At 42.1% G+C, this 22861-nt stretch overlaps 1 long non-coding RNA gene and 1 other non-coding gene across 2 annotated transcripts in view; both read right to left on the reverse strand.

Moving 5' to 3' along the window:
* Positions 1-22861, reverse strand: part of LOC139687278 (uncharacterized) — a 355024-nt gene that overhangs the window by 47000 nt on the left and 285163 nt on the right. The window lies entirely within an intron of this gene.
* On the reverse strand, positions 8137-8226 carry TRNAI-UAU (transfer RNA isoleucine (anticodon UAU)). Its single transcript is given in 2 exon segments — positions 8137-8172; positions 8189-8226. It is a non-coding gene; the product is annotated as a tRNA-Ile (tRNA).

Below are 22861 nucleotides of genomic sequence, written 5' to 3' on the forward strand. Positions count from 1 at the left end.
CACGCGACCTAATTTGGCAATCAATCCAATATCATGACGACCCATACACAGGCAATCACTGATAATTTCATGGATAAGCCAAGCAGGTTGGCCTGGGGAGGGGGGGGGAGTCTGAACGATAATGGTCGCGCGAGAAATGGATCCACATCCATCCAACACCAGGTTACGCTAAGAGCACCTGGCTAAATATGATTTCTCTTTCTCTCATTCTAATTCGACCGTTTCGCTTTGGCTGAGACGCAGATACATGACTCGGTTAGTAACTGCAGTGGTTTCCTCTATTTCGTTAACTTATAACGCATAAACATCAATCGAATGGACGGCCCTTGGGGAAAACTTCACTACTCTTTGAGTTCGACCAACGCGGTCATTCTTATTCACGTAGCCGAGCAAAGCAGAAATTTAGAACCAGCCCCGACAAGAAACTTCTATTTGTTTAATATGTTTTGCCTCAGGCTGGGAACGCATTTTTTCAACGCTTGCGTGCGGATAAATTAGAGAGTTTTACACGCAAATATGGAAGATAGAAAGCAGAGGCTGAAACGACTGCCATAAAACTATGACCACACGCTATAATAACACGCTAGGAATTATGGACTCCTACATTTTGAAACGGGACATTTACTCGCGATAAAAAAAATAGTGTGCGTGTGTTTTGGTGACTCGGACACCTGTACCTCAAGTGTAATTACGTGTGATTCCTCGCGCGTTCAGCAAAGGGAAAAGGGTTAACGCGACGACGGCGACGGAAGCAACTATAACTCACTCTCTCTCTCTCTCTCTCTCGCACCGAGAATATGCCCCCGAATCCTCACTCACGCGGATCCACATATCCATTTTAACTATTTCAATGCAGTTTCACGAGTTCCTCCATTCGGTGCAGATATTTACTTACTCCCTCGCTGTGCAAACTTTCCACAGAGTCAACACCGACCAGGATGCGCCCCTAGAGATGTGGCGGAAGGGAGTTGGGGATGGGAAAAAGCTGGCGACGGATCCGAGGAGAAGGGGACGGGAGGGTGCGGGAGGTTTAGGGGCCGTGGGTGCGGGGAGAGAGCGAAATCCGCCAGCATAAACAACGGGATACAAAATCGTCCGTCAGGTGAGAAAGTCACGATTTGTTGCCGCAAATCCTGGACGCCTGGAAAGAGGTTCTTCCGTGGGAGTATCACAAACAACATAAACAATTGACTATTTTCCTCGATGCCGGGGAAACGATTGAAATTGAGTCGTTGACGGGAGTCCTGAACACACAGAGGGAAGAGGGAGCGGGAAGGTCATGGACGAAACTGGAACACATTTTTCGATATCCGAACCAACGGAAATGAGAAATGCCGTTATGAATGCCATTTCTTAATGCCAAAAATGAATACTCATCCTCTAAAAAAAACATTCTTAAGTATATTTTGCTAAGGTTGTGGTAATTTGTAGTACAAGCTTTACAAAATATGTATAGTTATGGTTTTATTAAAAAAGGTGAATTTTTTCGCGTTTAAATTTCCCTCGTTACTGGTTTCGTCCAGCATATGATACCGTCTGGTTGCCAGATCGGACGAACGTCCCCCAAACCGTTGCGTGCTGCGAGGACAATTTTACTGCGTTAATATACCGGTAAAAAAACAAAAGATTCCAAAGAAACTGCGGGAGATGCCGCAACAGTAACTTTTTAACGGAGTCATCAGCTAATGTGCATTTCAATGCAACAATTTCAGAGCGTAAAAATCAATCATCCCAGTCAAGGCGAATGATTTTTACACCCTGAAATTGTTGCATTGGAAAATCAATAGATTGGTAAATCTAATTGAAATATTTCTGAAGGTTAAATACTGATACAACTAGACAAATAAATGTCACAACAGTTTGAGTGAAATTAAAAGCTTCTACACGTGCAAATTATGAATTATTGCAGATCGGCAAGAATCTTTGAGGATCGGGTACCTGGATACTACGAAGGTCGAATTATTTATGGGTTTACACGTAACGTGCTCTGATTACGCTGCGAGGCATAAAACGTGAGATTTTTTTTCTCCGATCCTATTTTGTTCACACTATGTTAAAGGGAAAGCATCGAACCGATTGGATTGACTTAATTTTTCTTTTCAAAATATAATATGTTGCTGGGTGGAGCCTTTGAGTAAATCCGTAATTCCATCAAAACACGTGAAGCAACGAAGAGATAGTCGTTTTATTAAACAAAAAAGTATTAACGGACATGTTCACGCATTTCAATGATCTGAAAATATTTATGAAGAACAATCGAATATTTTGGCAGAGAGATGATAAGAATTTTTCCTTAATTTCCATCAATCGTCCCGAAACTCACGAAGTAACATTTTAGAAATAGACGCATCGATGGAATACACAAGCGTAATTACAAAAACAAAGCAATCAGGCAGTAGAAACAAAACATTCTCGTATTCTGCCGAATTGACTGGAATTTCATGTTTAGAAGTCGGAATGATTAGGTTCCTTCCCGTCTATTTCCCATTTACAAATCTTGAAATCCTCCCTCCCTCGACGAAAGTCCTCTCCTTCCCGAGGGAACCGCGGTCTGTGAGGCGGATTGAACGCTCTGGGTGACAGCTTCCATCAGATTCATGATGGGATGAGGCAATTAAAAAGGTCCTAACTATTTCGACCTTACAGCTCGCTTGGGAATTCTCTTAATGATGATAGTACCCTCCCGAAAATTCTAAAACCAAGCGATGAAGACAGCACCCAAAATTACAGCGGAGAGACCCCTCTGCCCCTCACTCTCCCCGTCAGCCACGACGGATGCTGCAAACGAAATTACATCATGTCATTGCTCACTTTTCTTACGAATAGTGAGATATGAAATGCTTTAGAATATTAAAGAAAGCTAAATCGGTGCCCTTCGTAATGACTAATTTGAAATACTGCTTGAGACCATCGGTATTATTAAACAAATAGTTTTTCCGCTCGCAAGCACAAAATAGGTGCCTCACGCGATAGGAATATTTCCGCCGGGAGTACGTATATATCTCCACTTCTGGCGCCTTTATGCTTCGGGAGGAAGAAACCAAAAGAAATCAGATGACCTCATGTTTCGGGTGTGCTCGATAGCGAGGGAAAATATAACCACGCAAACACGCATAACCAGAACTGACGAGTGAACATGTCAAACGCATTGGAGTTCCCAACCACAAGGGATCCCGGTTTCAATTAAATTTCAGGAAACCGTTCATGGAAGAGATTTCCCGTTCAAAATTAAACGTCACACTACGGCCGGATACAACTTTCTCTAAAACGCGAGCTCTATTAATTCGTCGAATGTCATTCAAACTTTTATAGCTGCAATGGATAGCCCACAGTACATATATACTTGTAACTTGTAAAACAAACAAAAATTCTATTCAAACCCGTAAATGATCTTTTATACTTTTAACTTGGCAATTTCGCACCGCTAATTTAACCTTGGTCAATATTGAATTTAATTTTTTAATTTATTTGATCAAACTGCCCGAAATTACAGGAGAAAAGGATACATACGTGATCGACAGTGCTCATTCCGAGCCTAAGTAATGCTCCATGTACGGCCGCTTAAAAGAAATACTTCACCAGTTGGAAGTTCCATCAGAACACGAAAAACTAAAACCAAACCATTACCAAAACACGAAATTGAAATCTAGGGATTCCTTAGCTGAAAATTCCGTTGCTTAAAATCTTCCACTCAAAATGCTTTATACGCGTATATTTGAGATTTTGGTAATCAATGTACGTTTTTTAAGGCTGTACAAATAAATTTCATTGTATTAGAATAATTTCATTTTTTTCGTATCCTTCGTCGATGCTTCGTAGTTCAGCATGGAAGAACAACGGCGGAGCATTTTAATGCGCAAAAATAAATAACTTATAGCGAAGTGTTCGACAGTCGGTACCCACTGATAGGCATTCGATTTTCCATGATTTGTCACGACGGTGTTCGCTCATTGTCCCTCAAATGCGTATCGATGTAACTCGTAGATGCCAAGGGTTCAGCGGGGAGAGCAATAACACAAACATCAAAAAAAGAGAATAATACAGAAACAGAGACGACCTAACAAGTCTCTTGTAATCGTAATGAAAAATTGCCTTGAATTGCATAATTATTAAGCTTTTTCTCACCTTTTTAAGCTGCTGTTGATACAAGTTTTTTTTCAATCAATAGTATAAATTAAAAAATGTTCATACTTTGACCTTCCTCGGATTGCATATTTTAAGACATTGTGCGGTTTTATTTTCATCTTACAAAAACATATTCCATATTTGAGTTACGTAATATGTCGCATTATATTTCTAACGATATGTATACCTTTGTGGATTAGCTTAAGGCCTACCGTTCGTACGGGTATCATCAGTGGTATATTGGGTGATTTATTGGCACGCGACGAGGATATTAGGAAAGATATTATTACATTAATAGAGTCTGACATCTAATGGTAGCTGCACCGACATTTACACTTCAAATATTTAGACACTGTTCACGACGCATGGTTATTCTCACCACATGATTCACTAAGCCAGCCTTCTTAATCTCAAGTACTGTTGCTAGGTGCTTGAAACACATGACACATGGAAGTTACTCCCATTACTAATATTCTATCACTCGCGTGCTCTATGATTACTTCGATCTTCCTACCTTTTGGTTCAATACTATTACCATTCCTCGCTGGCTCTCTTCCCCTTCTCTGCGCATCATTCTGTGGCCATTTCTTAAAATTTCTTCTTCGCGGGCAACGAACAACATAATGTATTTCCTCAAATGAGAAAATGTGGCCTGCTAAATTCCAAAGAAACTGCGGGAGATGCCGCAACAGTAACTTTTAACGGAGTCATCCGCTAATGTGCATTTCAATGCAACAATTTCAGAGTGTAAAAATCATTCGCCTTGAGTTTTTCAGAGTTTAATGAGTTGGCTAAAGCACTCGACCGGATATTGAGGGATCTGGGTTCGAGTCCCAGTCAAGGCGAATGATTTTTACACTCTGAAATTGTTGCATGTGGCCTGCTGTTGACCTGAGTCTTATCTAAGTGAGAACCAAGATTTCATGACACGTGTTAGTCAACAATCACCGCGAAAATAGTTCCTAACAATGACTAGAGGATACAGATATCACCTGAAATTAATCTCCTAACGCAGGAAACCACAGCAAAAATATTTTTTTTACAAAAAAGTCATGATTGTGAATGGGATGGTGAAAAACAAATTCTTCATTGGCAGGAAATTTCATCTACGCTTGGCAGAGAATCAGCTGTTGGCGCAAAAGAATAAAGCATCAACGGAAAGGGAGGGGGAGAGAATGGAGGGTAACGAATTCCTTGGCATAAAAAAAATTAAGCAACCCTTGAGGCCGAGCGAACGGAGTCATTCTTTGGAATCGGATGAAGTGGGGAAGATACCGTCAAATTCCTCATCGAAGTTCGCGGCGGAGGAAATCCCGAAGAATCGCTTCCGGAGAAAAGGAAGGGGATGCATCGTCGAGGGAGAGGGGGTGGAGGAGGGAGGAGGTCATCGAAGTCCCCCCGACACTCACCATCAACCCCCCACCCCATTCACACCACCTTACCCCCGCGAATACTCTTTCGGGAGCAGTGATTCGAGCATCCATTCGCTCCTCGTCCTCCCAGGGGGCCGAAGGGAAGGATTTGGTGGAAGCCCCCCGTGTCTCCGTACTCAAAGTAAAGCCCCCCCCCCCTCTAGTCCCCATTTCACCTACTATGCACGGGGCCCAGTTGGAAACGGGGACGCGGTGGGAGAGGGGCGCGAGAAAAATTGTAAACACGAAAATAAAACGAGAGGAGGAGAGGGCTTGCGTCTGCGAGGAAATGTTCCGCTGTGAACCATTGTTATGCGCTCGAAATTAAGACGGCTGGACAGCCACGGAAAGGGGTATGAACCCCCTGTGTGTGTGTGTTTGGGGTGTTGGTGGGAGGGGTGTGGCGATGTGGAGGGTACGGGAGAGGAGAGAGCAGCGAAGGGTGAAGAGGAAGACGTCGATATGAAAGGCGTCGCCAGTGGTAGGTTGCGGTATGAGAGGGGTGGGTTGGGGCCGAGTGAGTGAATGGCATGCAAGGGGGACGGGGGTTGCGCGGGGGCGGGATCGTTATCCGGGGGATGGGCGATGAGACGGGAGAAAAGAGGACACCGGGGGTCGGGGCCGCGGATGGACACGTCGGGCGGGATGGGGCGGACTTTGCGGCGGGCGATTGTTTGCCACTCCGAGGAGGGGGGAAAGTTTGAGGACTTTTTCTAGAAGCGACAAAAAGGAGAGGAGGCGGCGTCTTATTAATTGCGAGGGAACCAAATGAAGGGAGGGGCAGGAAACATGATGACTATAAAATGAAATAAAAGCGTGTTAAAGTTTGCAGGGGGAGGGCTGAAATGAAAGCGCTTAGCGAAGCTGAGAATTGCACGTCCAGGTGTCATCGTAATATAAAACAAGCTACTTTTAAAACACACTTAAAAACTATGAGCGATTCTAGACAAAAGTTTTTAGCTACCGCTCTGTACTTATGTTGGACATTATCTTCCAAATGTCAGTAATATTTTCGTTTGAGACTTCTTGAAAATTTGGCCGTGAAAAGTTAATATTAATAACTCACGGATTTCATACCTTCAACAGATGACTCAATGATGTTTTGTAATGAAAAACTTATTTAAAGATGAACGTCAATATATTTAAAACATAAAATTTCATTATAAACTGTAATACATTCATCACTGACTAAGTCACTCTTAATAGCGACCACAGTTAATCAGTCTTCACGTGCCCAGACTCCAACACTTCTCATTACCAGTCGTCTAGGCGATGAGCCAAAGGGTGTTGTCGAGAGCATGAGTAGAAATTAGAACAATTTGGAAAACAGGGAAACAAAGTTCAATTTAAGTCTCAATTGATTTCATTGCCGTCGTAAATGTGAGCAGAAATTCGACCGATATTTGCGATGCTAGACTTTAAGAGCGGCAAGGCAAACGGAAGACAAATACAATACGAGGTTATGTCAATAAATAAATGGACAGTTTTAATGCAATGGGACTGGTCTCTTTTACAATTCTTCACCTAATGAAACTTGGGCGCCCATTTATTATACTTCTGCTGCAGAAGGACGGCCGCAAATGATGCGGCTACGGTATAAGATCGTTTACATGGCCTCATGCCCCTCTACGCGAACCTGATTAGAAGCTGAATGAGGTACAGCAGCAAATCGTCAATAGCGATGAAAATAAAGGACGTCTTGGAATGTAAAATAAAAGACTATTCCATTAAGCTGTATTATTTCTCAACAATAATACTGGACACCCAGATCTAAATCATGACAAGTTTAAGTTACAATTAACGAGAAACAAATCCACTTCGTGGTTCTTCTAGAGAGCCATTATGAAAACTAGCTTAGCATGTGGTCTTCCTCAAATTCATTTGGTTGCGGAACGAAGCGGCTGGTTACAGTAGCATCTTCATGTGCAAAGTGAAAGGATAATTTGACTTTCTTGCCAAATATCATCTCAATAAGTGTGGAACTCAGGAATTAGTGGCACATAGATATCGCTGGCTATAATACTTTGAGGACATCAAGGATAGATATGAAAATAAGGGGTAGAGTACATTAAGGATGAGGGACACGGTCGTCCGCGCAAGCATGGTAGTGTGAAACACTGACCTCGTCACATATGTTACCTCCTTTGCTTGAGATATTTTGATACCGAGATGATTAATGACACTGCAAGACTCCGAAGAAAGGATTCGAATGCCGTTTCAAAGTGTGAGAAAACAATATGGACTCTACAAATGGCTCTAAAGGATATTCATGGAAAACTTGGTAACATCACAGCTTCCGCCGAAGCGTTGTCGAGCTAATACGATTACTATGAATCCTGTAAGTCTACAAGTGATTCCTCAGTGAAAAATACAATACCAGCTTATTCAATTTAAAAAAAAGTTTTTTTCTTTTTAGTTATGCCAAACTACTGGCGCCACGGCTTACCGTCTATTCTGGCAATGATAAACATATGGGGACAAAAATGAATTGTTTTCCCGCGACGTTTACGATTGAATCCGTTGGCATCCGCGATTGCTGATGAAAATTTTACAATGCAACTAAAAAAATTAAAACTGGGGAGCTAAATGAAAAAAAATGTTCCCCAGGTGAGGCTCGAACTCACAACCCCGGCATAGCTCGTATACTGTTATATAAGTACCGTGCGCTAACCAATTGCGCCACTGGGGACATGTTGTCATCGGAAGAATATTTGCATTCTTTTTTCGGGTGTGTCCGTCAAATAAACTGGTAAATTTTAGATGTATTTTTAGGGAGATAGGATCATCATTGCACCCCTTCCTACCAAACTGCCTCGTATTTGAACACCTCTTCCGCTTCTGCCACTGCTTCATACCTTCTCTTCTCATCTACCCTGAAGATTCCTAATATAATATAGTGTAGTATAATAATGTCATGTAAAGCGATATTTTTTCCATCAAATCTCATATGTTATCATTTCGTTCTGATCATCAAAATAAACTCCTAATATTACCCGATTTCCACTTCTGTAGTGATCGCTCTGCCCTTTTCTATGGAACAGTTACTCCGTCCACGTCCAAATTGTCTCTTCACCAGTTGATACGTCGTTCCGCTTTTACCCTTAATCATGGTGTATTGATTTCCTGATAGCAGATTTCTTCCTCAGTAGTATTAGTAGTGTTTATGGGAGGCGAAAGACAGCTAAGGTCATTTGCGCCATTAGGGGTGGATGGGAAAGGAAGGGTGGAGAGAAACCCAGCGTCGGCATTAGCCTACTCATGTCGAAAGGCACCAAGGGGTTCGCAGTTTAACGTCCCATCCGATGGACATCGTACTCACTCAAAGTGGTCTCTACAAATCACCTCAAGTAGGGATCGGGATACCACTGAAAAATATTTGTTTTCTCCAGCATTTGAACCTGTGAGAAGCCTGTACGTTAGCCACCGCACCATCCCGATCCCCTTTCTTCCTCAGCTACTTATAAAGTTAACGATAAAGTTACAGACCGTAAGTTTCATTCTTTTGTTTTTTGTAGCATATCCTTCTTTCCTCTATGAGTTCCCTTATTTCACCTGGGAGATTAATAATTAAATCCTTATGAAGCCTAGAGTTCAGAGAGAATATGAGGCCTAGAGTTCAGAGAGAATATTTACACAAGAGTTGACTTGAATGACCACAAACAATTGTTTTCACGAGAGTTGAAGAAGGTGGCACGAATTTTCATGTCATCATAAGGGTCTAATCCCTTCAGCCCTGCTCAGGCCAAGTTCTTACATTCTATTTCGGTTGAAGCCCTTTTTTACACAACAATCTCTTTATCCCTGACTTAAGTTTTGAGTTGGGAAGATATCACACGGTGTTATTATAGCTTCGTGCGTCGAAATCTTGATCGTGGAAATATGGGGTAATAAACGAGAAAAACCAAGCGCTTGAACGTATAAACGCGTAGGCCCAAAAATAGTAATATTGAAGGTTATGTGGGGAGAGAGAAAAGCCCTTCTCCTTTCTTTGGGCGCACACTTCCTCTTGCTCGCTCGCTGCCCCCGTTCCTGCTGCCCTCTCAAGGGTTGGCCCGGAGCGGGGAAGGAGGGCCACTCCACTCTTCCGAGTGTTGACAGGAGGGCTTCTCCCGAGACCCGGGACGCCCTCCGCTTTTTAATGACTTCGATGGTGCGCAGAGAGGGCCGGAGACATTCCGGCCGGCGACGAAAGACGGAATTAAAGTGTGCAAGCCGCGCCAGCAGGGAGCATTATTAAGTCCGGGGGGAGGGGTGCTGCTTTTTTTTTCGTTTCGGAGGTCCCCTCCCCTTTCTATACACATGGAAACGTGCACGAGGTCGAAAATGTTGGGCGGGATTGAAGTGGCCCTCAAAAATTTCCTCAAGAGATTGGCCCGAGTTAAAACCGAAAGCCTTACTCTCTGTCGCGCCAGCACAGACGACTGACTCCTTCAGTGCACGACGGGGACGTGAAACAAGTTCAGATGACGAAAATCCGAACTTTCTAGAAAGAAGCACTGATTCGGAAGTTGAGTGTTTTATGAATCAGCATAACCGATTCATTCATTCGTCCCACGTAGGCATATAGTTCAATAAAGGCCGTTTAAATCTTCTAGAGGGATGACTTGACTCCAATCTTAATAATTTACTGATTTTAATTACTTGCACCGGCGGAAATTGAAGACCGTCAAAACTGCTATAGTGCCCAAGCACATTAGGATTTAGATTGCAATTGGTTTTCATCGGGAATTTCAGCATTTACTTCCGAGAAATATTTTTATTTAATCACGCGTCATAGCCTGTACTATCTACGGAAAAACATGAGCGAAAAAACCGTTAGGGTGGACGCGGTAGCATCAACCGAGGCTGCCGAGGAATCCATGACAACAGGCTATGACTCCCGCCGGGCGTGCAGGGTCATTCGATTTAAAAGAGACGGAAATATCAACATTTTGTCGTTGTAAACTAGCAACGAGGGACTGTATTCCTGAAACAAATCATTTTCGCCCTTTTCTTGTGGGGTGCAGAAATAATTTCGAAAAGAAAATGGTCGCTTGTCCCTTTGGGAAAGGAACGTTTTCCACCGAAGTGCAAAATAATGCACGGCTCGTAGCTTATTAATGTTTCGCACATAGTTCCACGGCGTGAGACTTTCAATTAGGTACTTCTTCGTTTCTCGTGAAACGTTTTCCAGTGGAGAGTAGAGAGAGAGAGAAGCATGATAGATGAGAATTTTCATATTCTGTCCCTGCTGAAACTACGCTATTCACCCTGATGTAACAAAAGACACTTGTCCCAAGGACCCTCCTCCTCAACCCGGCTTCTTTCTCATTCGGCAACAACCAGTGGCGTCTCTCGATCGTCTCATGAAGATACTCGACATCCTCCAAACTCACAAAGACAAAACGCACGTAGAGAAAATCAAGAGTACCTTTTCCGTAGGGAGAAGCAACTTTTCTAATGATGACAATATTCTCAACTCTTAGCATTTAAGCATCATCCTCAAGGAAAGTAGTGACACGATTGGTGGAATTATTGGCACTCGCGAGCATTATTACAATTTACTTGTCCTCATTCGGCCATGAATCTTATTTTTCCTGCGTTATTACTCCCGTCTGATGCCTGTTAGTTTAATTTTTTAACGCAATATGCATGAAACCTGAAATTAAACTAAATTGTCCCTCTTGAATTATTACAACCCACATTTCAATTAATAATTTCTACTAAATTTCCATTAGATAGAAAAGGTTTGGACAATTGAAGTACTCCGATTGTGAATGCGCAGTATGATTCCTTGCAATTGCCAATTTAAACCAGAGGGTTTACCAGAACGAAAGTTTTTCCTGATTATTTTCAAAAACCAAGGCTCTGTCAGGAATGTCTATCCCATAAATTTGGTCTTCCAACACTCGCAGGTTTTGGATGTCCTTTCCTACTGAACTGCGAAATTTCATGCATGACCTTTACGCATCAGTTGCGACCTTTTGAACTCTACTTCTACGTAGGAGTAAAAACAAACAAGCATTGACATATTCATACGCACTGCACATGCTCAGTGGAGACGCTAGAATGGTGCTATTACCGATCCACCTTTCCGGAGCACATGACCGATAAATGTACAATAAATGACCGTAAATATAAAGTCTGATTGAATACGATGTAAACAACACAATATGGCCACCAATGATGAGAGTGACGACTCTAAACACCAAATCAATGGTATATCCTGGTTCAAATTACAACTGAGAATTCTGACGGATTATTGGACTTCAATCTAGGGTAATAAAATTCAATATGATTAAATGAAATAGAAGATGCAAGCCAAAACAGAGGCAGAACTAAGTGGGATCGGGTTGGGGTGGTGACTAGTGTGCAAACCTTCCACTCGGAGAGCCCGGGTTCGAATTCCAAGATTTTTCATTTTTGTTTGGTGAAGAGCATTCGTGTACGCCGTCCGCTGGACGGGACGTCAAACTGTGTATCCCTTGGTGACTTTCGTAAAGAGTAGGCTAACGTCGACGAAGCTGCGTTAGTCTCAACACTTGACCCCATTCCCTAATAAAACCATCCCTACCAAATTACCCACCTATTCGCACTTCCGTAAATGAAAACAGATGTCGGTCGCCTCCCCTAATACTACTACTGGTAAGTTCTACTTATCAACAAACAGCACACAACGTGTCGATGCTGGGGTGAATAATTCAATACCCACGATGCAAGTCACCAACGTAATATATATGGTACACTCATTTAATACCTCTAAGTACTCTATATTTAAACAGATTCGTTTGACGACAATATTATCCGAATACATCGCGTTTGTGGCGTACATTGGTCGTTTCCGTAGGGGAAAAAAATATTTTCGTTACTCCCACAAATAACGGAAACGAGATCATACGTTGGCCTGAATTTTAATAGTTGCAAAGAATTATCCAAATCCAAAATCATCCCAATGCCAAATTATCGGCGACTTGTTAACAAAAAAAAAGGTTTGAAATGGGAGTAGAAATGTTCATGACGCTCTAACCAAACACACTCTCGATGATATCAAGATGAATTAAACCCAACCCACCAAAAAGAAAGACTGCAAATGCACTGTCACGAACGAGGAGTGAATTTTATTTAGGCGTTAACAACATTCAAAGCTCTCGACTTTTTTCGCAATGACCCTAAACTTTGCCATATTGTTATCAACAATTTTACTTGACTCATTAAATCTTTATAGGTTGCCGTAATTTTGGAAGCGTGCTCCATAATGTCCTGTGCAGCATTACCACGCACATGCACACAAACCCACCACGCCCAAAACGCACCGCAAATTCGCGATCGCTTCGACCGTACTGCGGCACGCTCAAGGTCACCCGGAATATGCCCTTTTTCGCGAGGAAGTCGGGGCCTGCTTTAAAATTTACCCGAGCGGCAAAAGGCATAAACCCCGCCGTTTATTTTTCCTTTCCTTTTTTCATGACATTGCTGCTGCTTGAAACGAAGGAGCGAAAACATCACTAGAAAAAAAATCTATCGTTCGCCAGGGTATTTTCATTTTCATGAAAAAAGCGTTAACAATGAGCAGGTTATTTATAAAGTTGACTCAGTCAATACAGAAATGCTAAAGCACTCGAAAGACAAGCATTAATACATAACGGACCCGTATCCTACCTCCTGGGGGAGGGGGAGAATAAAGGAATTGGATATGCAATCCCTAATACTAGCTCCAGAAAACACCATCTCGTCCTTCGCGTTTTTCCTTAAGTAACCAGTTGAAAGAACGAAGCGCACTCACGAGTGATATACGTATAGTTTCCTCTCCGCGCTGAAAATCGCGGCACTGGATGCATTCCGAATATTTTAACCCACTCCTCCCTCCTGTAATCTGTTTATGACGTCAGGGAAACGCTTTCGACGTCGGAGTGAAGAGGGAATTTTGAAGGGGAATACTTCACAAAAACCAACTCATCTCTTTAGGCGTGGGATTATACATTAATGTTTTGATTAAAAAGATAAGAGCAAATATACCTTTTCATTCCATTTTCTTTCCTTCCGCTCATGTCGAAGAGTTAACAGACTTTTTAAGACGTGATCCCCGCACCGTGCACGCGATGGGAACGAAATTTCGCGGCCGAGGGCCAAATCTGAGAAACATTTAGCGTGGAAATGAGGATAAAATAAAAAAGTGTCTCAAGAACGAGATTAATGAGACGGCATGCATACGTGGAGATTTTATTTTGTTTTCAGAGCATGATTATTTTAGAAAAATTTCAAGAATCAAGTGCGTAAAGGCAAAAAAGGAGATAAGTGCATTCTTGACAACAAAAAAAATGTTGATTGTGCTTCAGCCAGCCCTCACTCGTCAGGTCGTTTACTAAAAATGCGACGAAAAACTGCGAATCGTCGCAGAAATAATTCGGAAGAGAGAAACGCTGATTTTCCACAGAGACACCACGTTAAAAATCTCAGACACGTATTCCGTGTACCCGTTGACTATAAACACTAATATTTCAATTAAAAAATTCACACCAACTTTTCAATTCAACGATCAAACCCTTAATACGTATACTCCACCCAATTCACCACCTTATGAGATATATCATTATCAGTCATTAATTACGGGAAAATTGGAAGCAAATAACGCAAATATGCCGTAATAACTCCAGCGTGAAAGCGTGATATTGAACCTAAGGTGTTCAAATTACACCAAACGGAAAAATGGATCGAGAAAATAGACTGTGAGACTGTGCACGAACTAATTCTGCAGCAAATTTGCGTGATTAGTGCTATGGACTCCCTCTGTGGTAAATTTTCCACGGAAATATTTCTCAAATTCATGAAATACAAGGTGTGATCAAAAAAAGACCGGACTGTTTTTATTCTGCGCAAACCGTTCAACGGATCGAAACGAGACACAGTGGGCCATCTAGCGACACATCTGACGACTAAAACGAGAGGTGTTGCGTTTGTTTACGTCGATTCGTCACGCAGCAGCAGCGGTACGTGTCTTAACTTGTTTGTCACCGCGTGCAACGCAGCAATGAAGGAGCTAGAGGAAAAGGCTCACACGGCGCTGATCGTGACAGAGTTTTTCGCCAGAACCGGAACTTCCGTGATCCCGTAGCCACCCTACTCTCCAGACGTGCCTCCATTAGACTTTTTTTTGTTTCCAAAATTAAAATCAACCTTGAAAGGGCGCCGATTCGCTCTATTGCGTACATTAAAACAAATTGTACGGCGGGCCTGAAGAGGATCCCTAAGGCGGCTTACCAGGCAGGGTTCGAGAGCTGGAAGAAACGTTGGCAAAAGTGCGTCGTCAGCCAAGGCATGTACTTTGAGGGCGACAAGTTCGATTAAGCTGTATCCGTCGAAATAAACAAGTTATAAAACCAGTCCAGTCTTTTTTTGATCCCACTTTGTATCTGTTCTAATTTCTAACTCAAGCACGTTAATTACTAAGCTGCCAAAAACTATGAGCATGGATTTGATTTTTCTTCGCGGATAAGGAATGCTAAACCTGACGGAATGTAAATTTCAAACCCTTCAAAAAGTTTAAGCTAAGTCAAATACGTAACTGAGAAGGTAAACAAGAGCTCTTGAATTATTTTTCTCCCTGCTGCGCGATGGAAAATTCCTTCCTTGGGGCAACAAAGACAAAAGTGTCGATTCAACGCTTGCCTCGCGCTGGTAATTTGGCTTAACGTCGGCTGACAGCAAACCCCTTCACAAGACAGACTGGAGAAATAAAACACCTCGAGCCCTTCTTCCATTGCTTCCTGCCAGAAAAGTATGCTCTTGGGCTTGTCTCCTCGACGCGCGAGTATAAGGCAGCGCGGTATTCCCAGTCCAATAATGTGAAGCATTACCCGCCACCGAAGACCATAAAAAAAGGACTACCACTTCATCAGACATATCTGTTTAGTCTACATTCTGGTCGTCATAGTGAGCACTAGACGGATGTTTATGCTACGCTATATGCTTCAGAAGCATACCACGGTAATAAACCCCGAATAAATATCGCCACATCCCTTAAAAGAGTGCTGTATCTGTTTTCAAGTAAATAGCTTTTCCGTAAAGGGGATACTTATTTCGTTTAACTGCAAAACAATCATGAGATTGGCCATATCCAATCAAATTGAAGATATTTGATGGAATTACAATTTTTTTGGTAAAATATCGCCTTTTTCTCATGGCTCATATAGACTAATAAAGTTCATTATTTCATTGTTTTTTCAATAAATACAATATTCGAACTATTGCAATGATTAATTAGCTTCAATTGCATTTAGAGTGCTAATGAACTGGGGCAGTTCAGCTGGCATTACATATTTCAGCTAATCAAAATGCCAAGGTTTTCAATGTCGAATGGAGAACGAGCATTTTATGATTCGAAAATGTTTTTTTTTCATTGAAAAATTTGAATTTCAATATTGAAATTTCATTGAAAAATTGAATCCCGTAGTGATGGGATTCTATTCAAACATACTATAATTCGAATATTATCATAGATGTAACGGCAGGATAACACGTGTGTAACGTTGCCGACCACTGAGACCCTCGCGGTTGAAGCCATCACCCGAAAGGCGTCCATCCACGCAACACCTAAAAATCCCATCGAGGGCGGCGTATGACAGAAGAGGAGACGGCGTACCACGAACATTACGATTCATTTCTTGGATAACTTGTTTCGTGATCACCATTGCACGCAATACACCATTCGGTATTTATGAAAACAAATTTATCGTAATTAATTCAGGCTTGTGAAAAGCATTTCAAAAAATTGTACGGTCAACGGTAAAATTTCACGAAGGAAACAAATCACTTTTGCGTAGCTCGTACTCGTAACATAAACTTGTACCAGCGAGCAATTTATTTCCGATCGCGGTTGATTAATACGTACATAAGTTTAATTGAAGATAACAGCATTTTCTCAGATCAACCCGAGATAACTCATGACCGTTAACATCACTTAATAATACGCAATAGATTAGATTAAAATAATATAAAAACGTAGTATTCATTGGCCTGCGAGAAAAAATCAAATATTCCTTCTTTAAAACCCGCTACCACGCCAAGTTTGTAAAGTCAGGACATTTCATTTGTGACGCTTGCGCAAAATTTAAAATACGACGGAATTTAAAAAAATTGTATAGTTAGGATTAGAATAAATATTTGCGTAGGTAGACCGTTTTAAGTATTATATTTTGATAATCCTGACGAAATACTCTCTGCAGGAAACCGTCCACATAGGAAAAGGGTGCGAGGAAAAACGTACAAAACCTACAGGGGCATGGGTCGCGATCTCGGATCTTCAATGTCGTGTAATTGCAATACCCGCACAAATGATATTCCTTCGCAGTGCACGGCCAAAACGATAGACGATCTTGCGACTCTGGTCCAACGATTCGTGAGAACTTGTTATCAGGTTATCGTACATAGGATTTCGTATCGCGAAATTTAAATAACGGAGAAAAAAAAGAGTTGGCTATCCATCGCGTTAACAACGATAACGTTCGCGCTTCACGTTGATCCGCAAATGCATCCATGGGTGCAATATCGCCACTGAAATGGTAGCATTAATGTTATTTCTCGTGGAATAAAAAAAGAACAAAATAAATAGCGATAAATGGAATACGAAACAGCCTAAAATGATTCGGATACACGTGACGAGAGGAGAGAAGCGGGTGAAACCCGAGCAGGTACGCACGCCATAATAAGAATGGACCACTAGTCAACCTGAAGAGTCACGCACGAGGCCTGAAATGATCCGCCAAGTCAAACGAATCAGGTTTGAGTTTCCAAGGCAATCCCGGATCCTGGTTTTGAAGGTCACAGTTGCCGAGAGAATGGGAAGCAGGCGAGCGAGGACTCTCTTTTCAAGTCTTCCAGCAGGGACTCCTTACTCAGAGCCCAGCATCGGAATCCAGCCGAGGCATAATCTATCGCCGCTGGCATTCCGGAGGGGCGGGCAGAAGCCCTCATCCCAATCACAGGATCGGCCTCTGTCTGCTGCGAGCACGTCCTCTCCAAATCCTCCGCTCTTGCCAACCCGAGTAGCGCACGGATCTTTCTCAGAGAACATATGCCGAAGAATTCATATATCCATCGTGGATATATGAATTCCTCCGAAGTTCAACCTGTTCGAACTTTCACCTTTTGCGGATGAAAACTTTGCCGAGGGAAAACTGGGCAACTTGAGTTGACTCTATACTTCTTTACTAAGTGGATTAGAGTCGTACTAAAAGTTATGGAAGTACACACGCTTTTTCATAATAACAGTCATCCCGCCTTTCAGTCCGAAGATGGTAGACTACAGCAGCCCATTCCTCTCTTTCTAATACTAACTACATTTTTTTGCCCTGATAGGTATTCTGTCCAACATTCCTTCTTACTTAGTCTTCGCATAATGATCCCCAGGCCTGCCTTTCCAATATCCATCCTATTATCTTCATCGGAAATACACTACGTATATCTCAAGGTGTGGGCGCACCCAATTTGGTTATCCTTTTCCCTGTCATGTTCTCCATCGGCATTCCCCTAATATTCTCTCCAATATTCTTCCGCTTCATCGTATTTATACTGCATATTATTACTATGACAATACGCATTTTGGATCTACTAAATCGATTATATTCCAATTTTTTTTTTGGAATTCTTCAACAAAAAACGGAAGTTTTCGATGAATTTCTTCGCTTCGAAAGGCTTTCCACGATTAATTTCCTTGACACATCCGGGGTTTCCATACTTTTCGCATTTGCCCCAATCCACTTCATAGTGACTCGTACGTCTTCATTTCTGGATCCGAATTCGTTTAATTCTTGACATTACCCCTTAATAGTAATGCTGCATGAAACCACATCGCGCGTACCAAGCAAGCATCCAAGGGACAATGGGTAAAGACGCGGATTCGAGCAACCACCCCCCGCATACACAACTGTCACTTTTCCCTCCCCGACATCTCCCCAGCCTCCTCTTCCCTCTGCTGTCCAACAATTCCATTGTTCCCAATAAGTAAGGAGAGATATTTGTCCTTCGCCGAGCCCGATACACTTCCCCTACCTATGGAAGCATTCCCTGGAAGAACTCCTATCCCCATCAGCCTCCCTCCACGCATCATCTTGTCGTTCCTCGAAAATTGCCGACCGCAATCCCTCCCCGCAGATGGAGTTATGACTCCACAACGCCCCCTATACATTCTCTGTCTCTAATATCGACTTCCACCTCTGCCATGCAAGTATTTGTTCTATACTTTCTTTTATTCATGCACAGCGGCCAACTATGCAAACCGTTTTGCCTGATGACACTTCCTCGCATTTGAAACACGGCTGCGTGAAGTCAAAGTTAATACGGAAAAGCGTTTCCTCGTCTCATTCCTCGGAAATGTTCCCCAACGAATGATGACCACGACGGCGCCTTACGAGTCTCGACGATCCATAAGGAACGAAATTCAAAACCCTTCATCTTTTTCCCTCCTCCGTGTTTTCTCCGCCCATATCAATTGCCTCAACAGATCCAGGCGCCTTCGTTTCACGGCACGTGGGTGGAGAGACGGCCATATTTGGCCTCTTTGATTTCCTCGCGGACGCGGATGAACCGATAAAAATATACAATTTTCCAGAAATTCATAATATCCGAGGGTTTCGAACGTGAAACGAATATCATAAATTTGGGCCGTCGACGTGAATTGAAAAATATGCTCAACGAAGTCGACTATTTTGGGAGGAAACAAAGAAATCGCTGGAAACGTAAAACGACTATTTCGCCATCTTGAATGCCTTTCAATATGCACATCGTAAATGTATCCCATTTCAGCATTTGTGCATCAAGTTGCCAGTTCAAAAATTAACGATGGAATCTGACGTACGATAGAAATAAATGCGCATTCCCTCCTCCTGGACGAGAGCCTTGTAAACGCTATGGCAGGGCTTGTGCATTCTCATGACCCTTTTTGCGACTCTCCAAATATGGGTGAGGAGAAAGATGGAATAGGTAAAATGGACGACAAGGAAAACAAACGAAGTACTAGAGCCGTAGTGAGAGGAAAAGAGAGGATTGAAGGGGAGGGGAAATCAAAAGGAAGTAGAAATAGTGAATGAATGATAGTATTTCGAATGGCAATGGAATGCTTAAGAATATGATGGGGGAGGGGGTGAGGCAAGAGAGGTTGGGGGAGGATGAGCAAGTTGGACGGAATAAAGGGAGGTAGAACGTATGCTAAATTGATGAAGAGTTTACATTAATTCATCGTTTCAGGTTGCGTCTCGTAATGCGATACCTATGAATGTAGCCGTGTCCATCCCAAATTTTATCCAAAAAGTAATAATAATTGCTCATTATTTTTCGATGCTACCATCGCATTATGTGGCCTCTCGTTTGATGTTACACAGACTATTTCGCGAAATTCAACCATTTAAAGTATGAATATTTATACTCTTTCATTAATCAATATTTATTTTTCATGGGGGATCAGATTGCTGCGGCGGTTGCTACCCCGTCTTTCCACCCCGAGGACCCGTATTCGATTCCCAGCCTTGGCAGGATAATCCAACATTACCCCAATCCGTATGGTCACGTGAGGAGAACTTCAAGTGGCCTACGCCGTCCGTCGGATGTTACGTTAAACTGTGGATCCCTAGTGTCCTACGTTGACAGTAAGCTAATGCCGACGCCGGGTTTCTCTCCACCCTTCCCCATTTACAGAACATCCTACCTCTACTAAATTACCTACCTACCCCTAACGGAGTCAATGGTCACAATTCTCGGTCGCCTCGTTTAATAGGAACTTCTATTTATTTTTCTAAATGTAATTAAACTTCATCTTTAATTGTTCCCAGAAAATCATCCTCGACCTTTCAGCTCTTATTTAACTGACTAATTCGATACACACATTTTTTGCTATCGACGGATTATTCGTCACACAATATACACGAATTTACACCCGTAGCTTCAAAATACACTGGCAATTGTTTGATTCAAACAATTGTGTGAACTATTCAGGGAGAGATCATAATCATGAAAATTTTCTCATCGAGGAATTGTACAACCTCCTTGAGGTCAGTCACAAGGAATTCCAAGCTTAATCAAAGAGTCGTCATGGTGATTGATATTTTTGAAGAAGGTCAATCACAGGAAAATGCGACATGATGTTACTAACGTGGTTTCAGGATATTACAGAGCCACAAAACTTTCAAATCAATAAGGGTAAACTTTTAATCTTGTCTTTATTCGTCAATGTACAAGATAAGATTCATATTTTCGCAACGAGCTTGCTTCTCAGAATGACGTAATCAATAAAACCATCAAAAAGAAAAGAAAGCAATCAGAAAGTAATGCAACATAATTGAATACAAATAGAACGCAACATGATATAGGGATATCTTACAGAGCAGCCAAAAGGAGTAACGCCCTTTCGGGTCACGTATGGTGACTTAGGGGCTGCATGATACTTAGCTGAAAGACGGGAAGGGAGGGGGGGGGGCGAGCGTGCCGCCGCCGGTGGGAAAGGGCTCTGGAGTCAAAGGGTGCCGGGAATAGGGTGGCAGAAGATAGCAGGGGGACGACTGACGGGAGACGGAAATAACACCGCACACCAACGACATCCCCAGCGGGGAGGGGGGAGGGGGTGTGGTGTCGTCTGACGACAGGGTACGGGATAAGAGTGAGTGTTGCGTGGGGAGGGGGGGCAAAGGGGTGAGGCACGCGCCCGGCCCGAGGGGATCGGAGGAGAGGAGCAGCAGTGGGGGCAGACACTTTGACGCGTTGCTACCGCAGGGGGGGGGGGGTTGGCCCCCCAAAGGGCGGGGGCGGTGGCCTCTCTGAAGATCTACGAACTCCATAAAATTCCTTCCGTATGTGCACCCGATCGTTTTTGTCTCCAGAGCCAATCGCCAAGGCACCTCGAAATTACTGGAGTAGATTCCAGGTAAGAGGCCATGATCAGGTGACATACGCATATGACTGCCTGAAGATAAAACACGTGCACCTTAAAGTACCTACACCATCTTTCATTGATATCTTTTTTTTCGTCTGCGTTATTATCTTGCCTATGATCAATAGTTACCTTATTCCGTTCGTAATTACCATTTCGTTTGTTTACTTGCAAATGTTGTTTCACTTTTAAGGTCTTCTCACCTCTTCTCAAATTGCATTACTCTAATATAATTTTATTACCCGATTTGTTGTATTTCCTCATTTTTATCTCGACGAAATCTTCCCCAATTCTCTTTCGCATCATCCTTTTCCTTTAAATGATCTTGAATTCCATGTAACGCTTCTGGATAAATTAGCTACGGGATCCACCTCCAGAGCCTTTAAGTCTCAAATATTGATAATGCTGATCCCCTATCAGTGTCCAACTGTCCCTTCGTTCATTATTTATCTTCCAGCATCTTCCGGAAATGTTCATTCGTATCTACAACGTTTAAACCAGATGTTAGTCAGCGCTATCTCAAGTATAACTAAATTTTTTTAGGGCGGTGGTACCTATTCCTTGAACTTATTTAACACTGGTTAGCAGAATATAATTCATATAATCACCTACTACATATAACTAAAAGCCTCAAAAGGATAGTACATCCTTTGTCACAGAGAACCTATAACCAATTATTGGTCAGTTTTATTCAATATTGGTTACAACTCCATTGCCTACAAATGGCTCTGTTTTTCATACTCATTCTTACACATTGGTGTGAATAATAGTAAATTATTCACAAGCACGTATATTTAACATTGAATACGTATGATTAACATTGTAATTCAATTCAATATAAACAACGTCAAGACATTGTCATAGTAAATCAATGTAGCATACATCGCGTAACATTTATTCATTTAAAATTTCTAAGGTACAGGATATCCAAATTCCTCCCTTATGTAAAATTAAAGCAATATGGCAACGGATTGAATCTTTCGAATCGCTAGTCAAGAGTATAACAACCTGAAGGATAGCCAAAAGATGAAATATAAACAGTTACGCCGGTAAAACGCAAAAGTTTCGCTCATGTAAACCCAAAAATCTCAAAATTCATTGCAAAGTCTCAGTTCGAAATTGGATGTCTGGTTGAAAATCTCACGAAATTCTTTAAATTTACGACGAGGTAGACTAAATATATTTACCATTCCATAATTAACACTATTAAAATGGTTCTGAGGAGTGCATATCCCTTTTAAACATAGTGGGTCATCGAAAAATAAAATAGCGCCTTTTTTCTAGACCGTTTATTCGAAGTTGTCTGAATTTTCCAAAAATTTATATTTCTGGCGAAACTTGCAAATATTTTTCACGAATCAATTTCCAATTTTGCGCACTGATTACATTCCGACCAGAAAGAATTGAACTCACACCGCGCATGCATGTA

The sequence above is a fragment of the Hetaerina americana genome, unplaced genomic scaffold, assembly GCF_022747635.1.
Source record: "Hetaerina americana unplaced genomic scaffold, ioHetAmer1.1.p SCAF_19, whole genome shotgun sequence".
In the NCBI taxonomy this organism is placed as follows: Eukaryota; Metazoa; Arthropoda; class Insecta; order Odonata; family Calopterygidae; genus Hetaerina; species Hetaerina americana.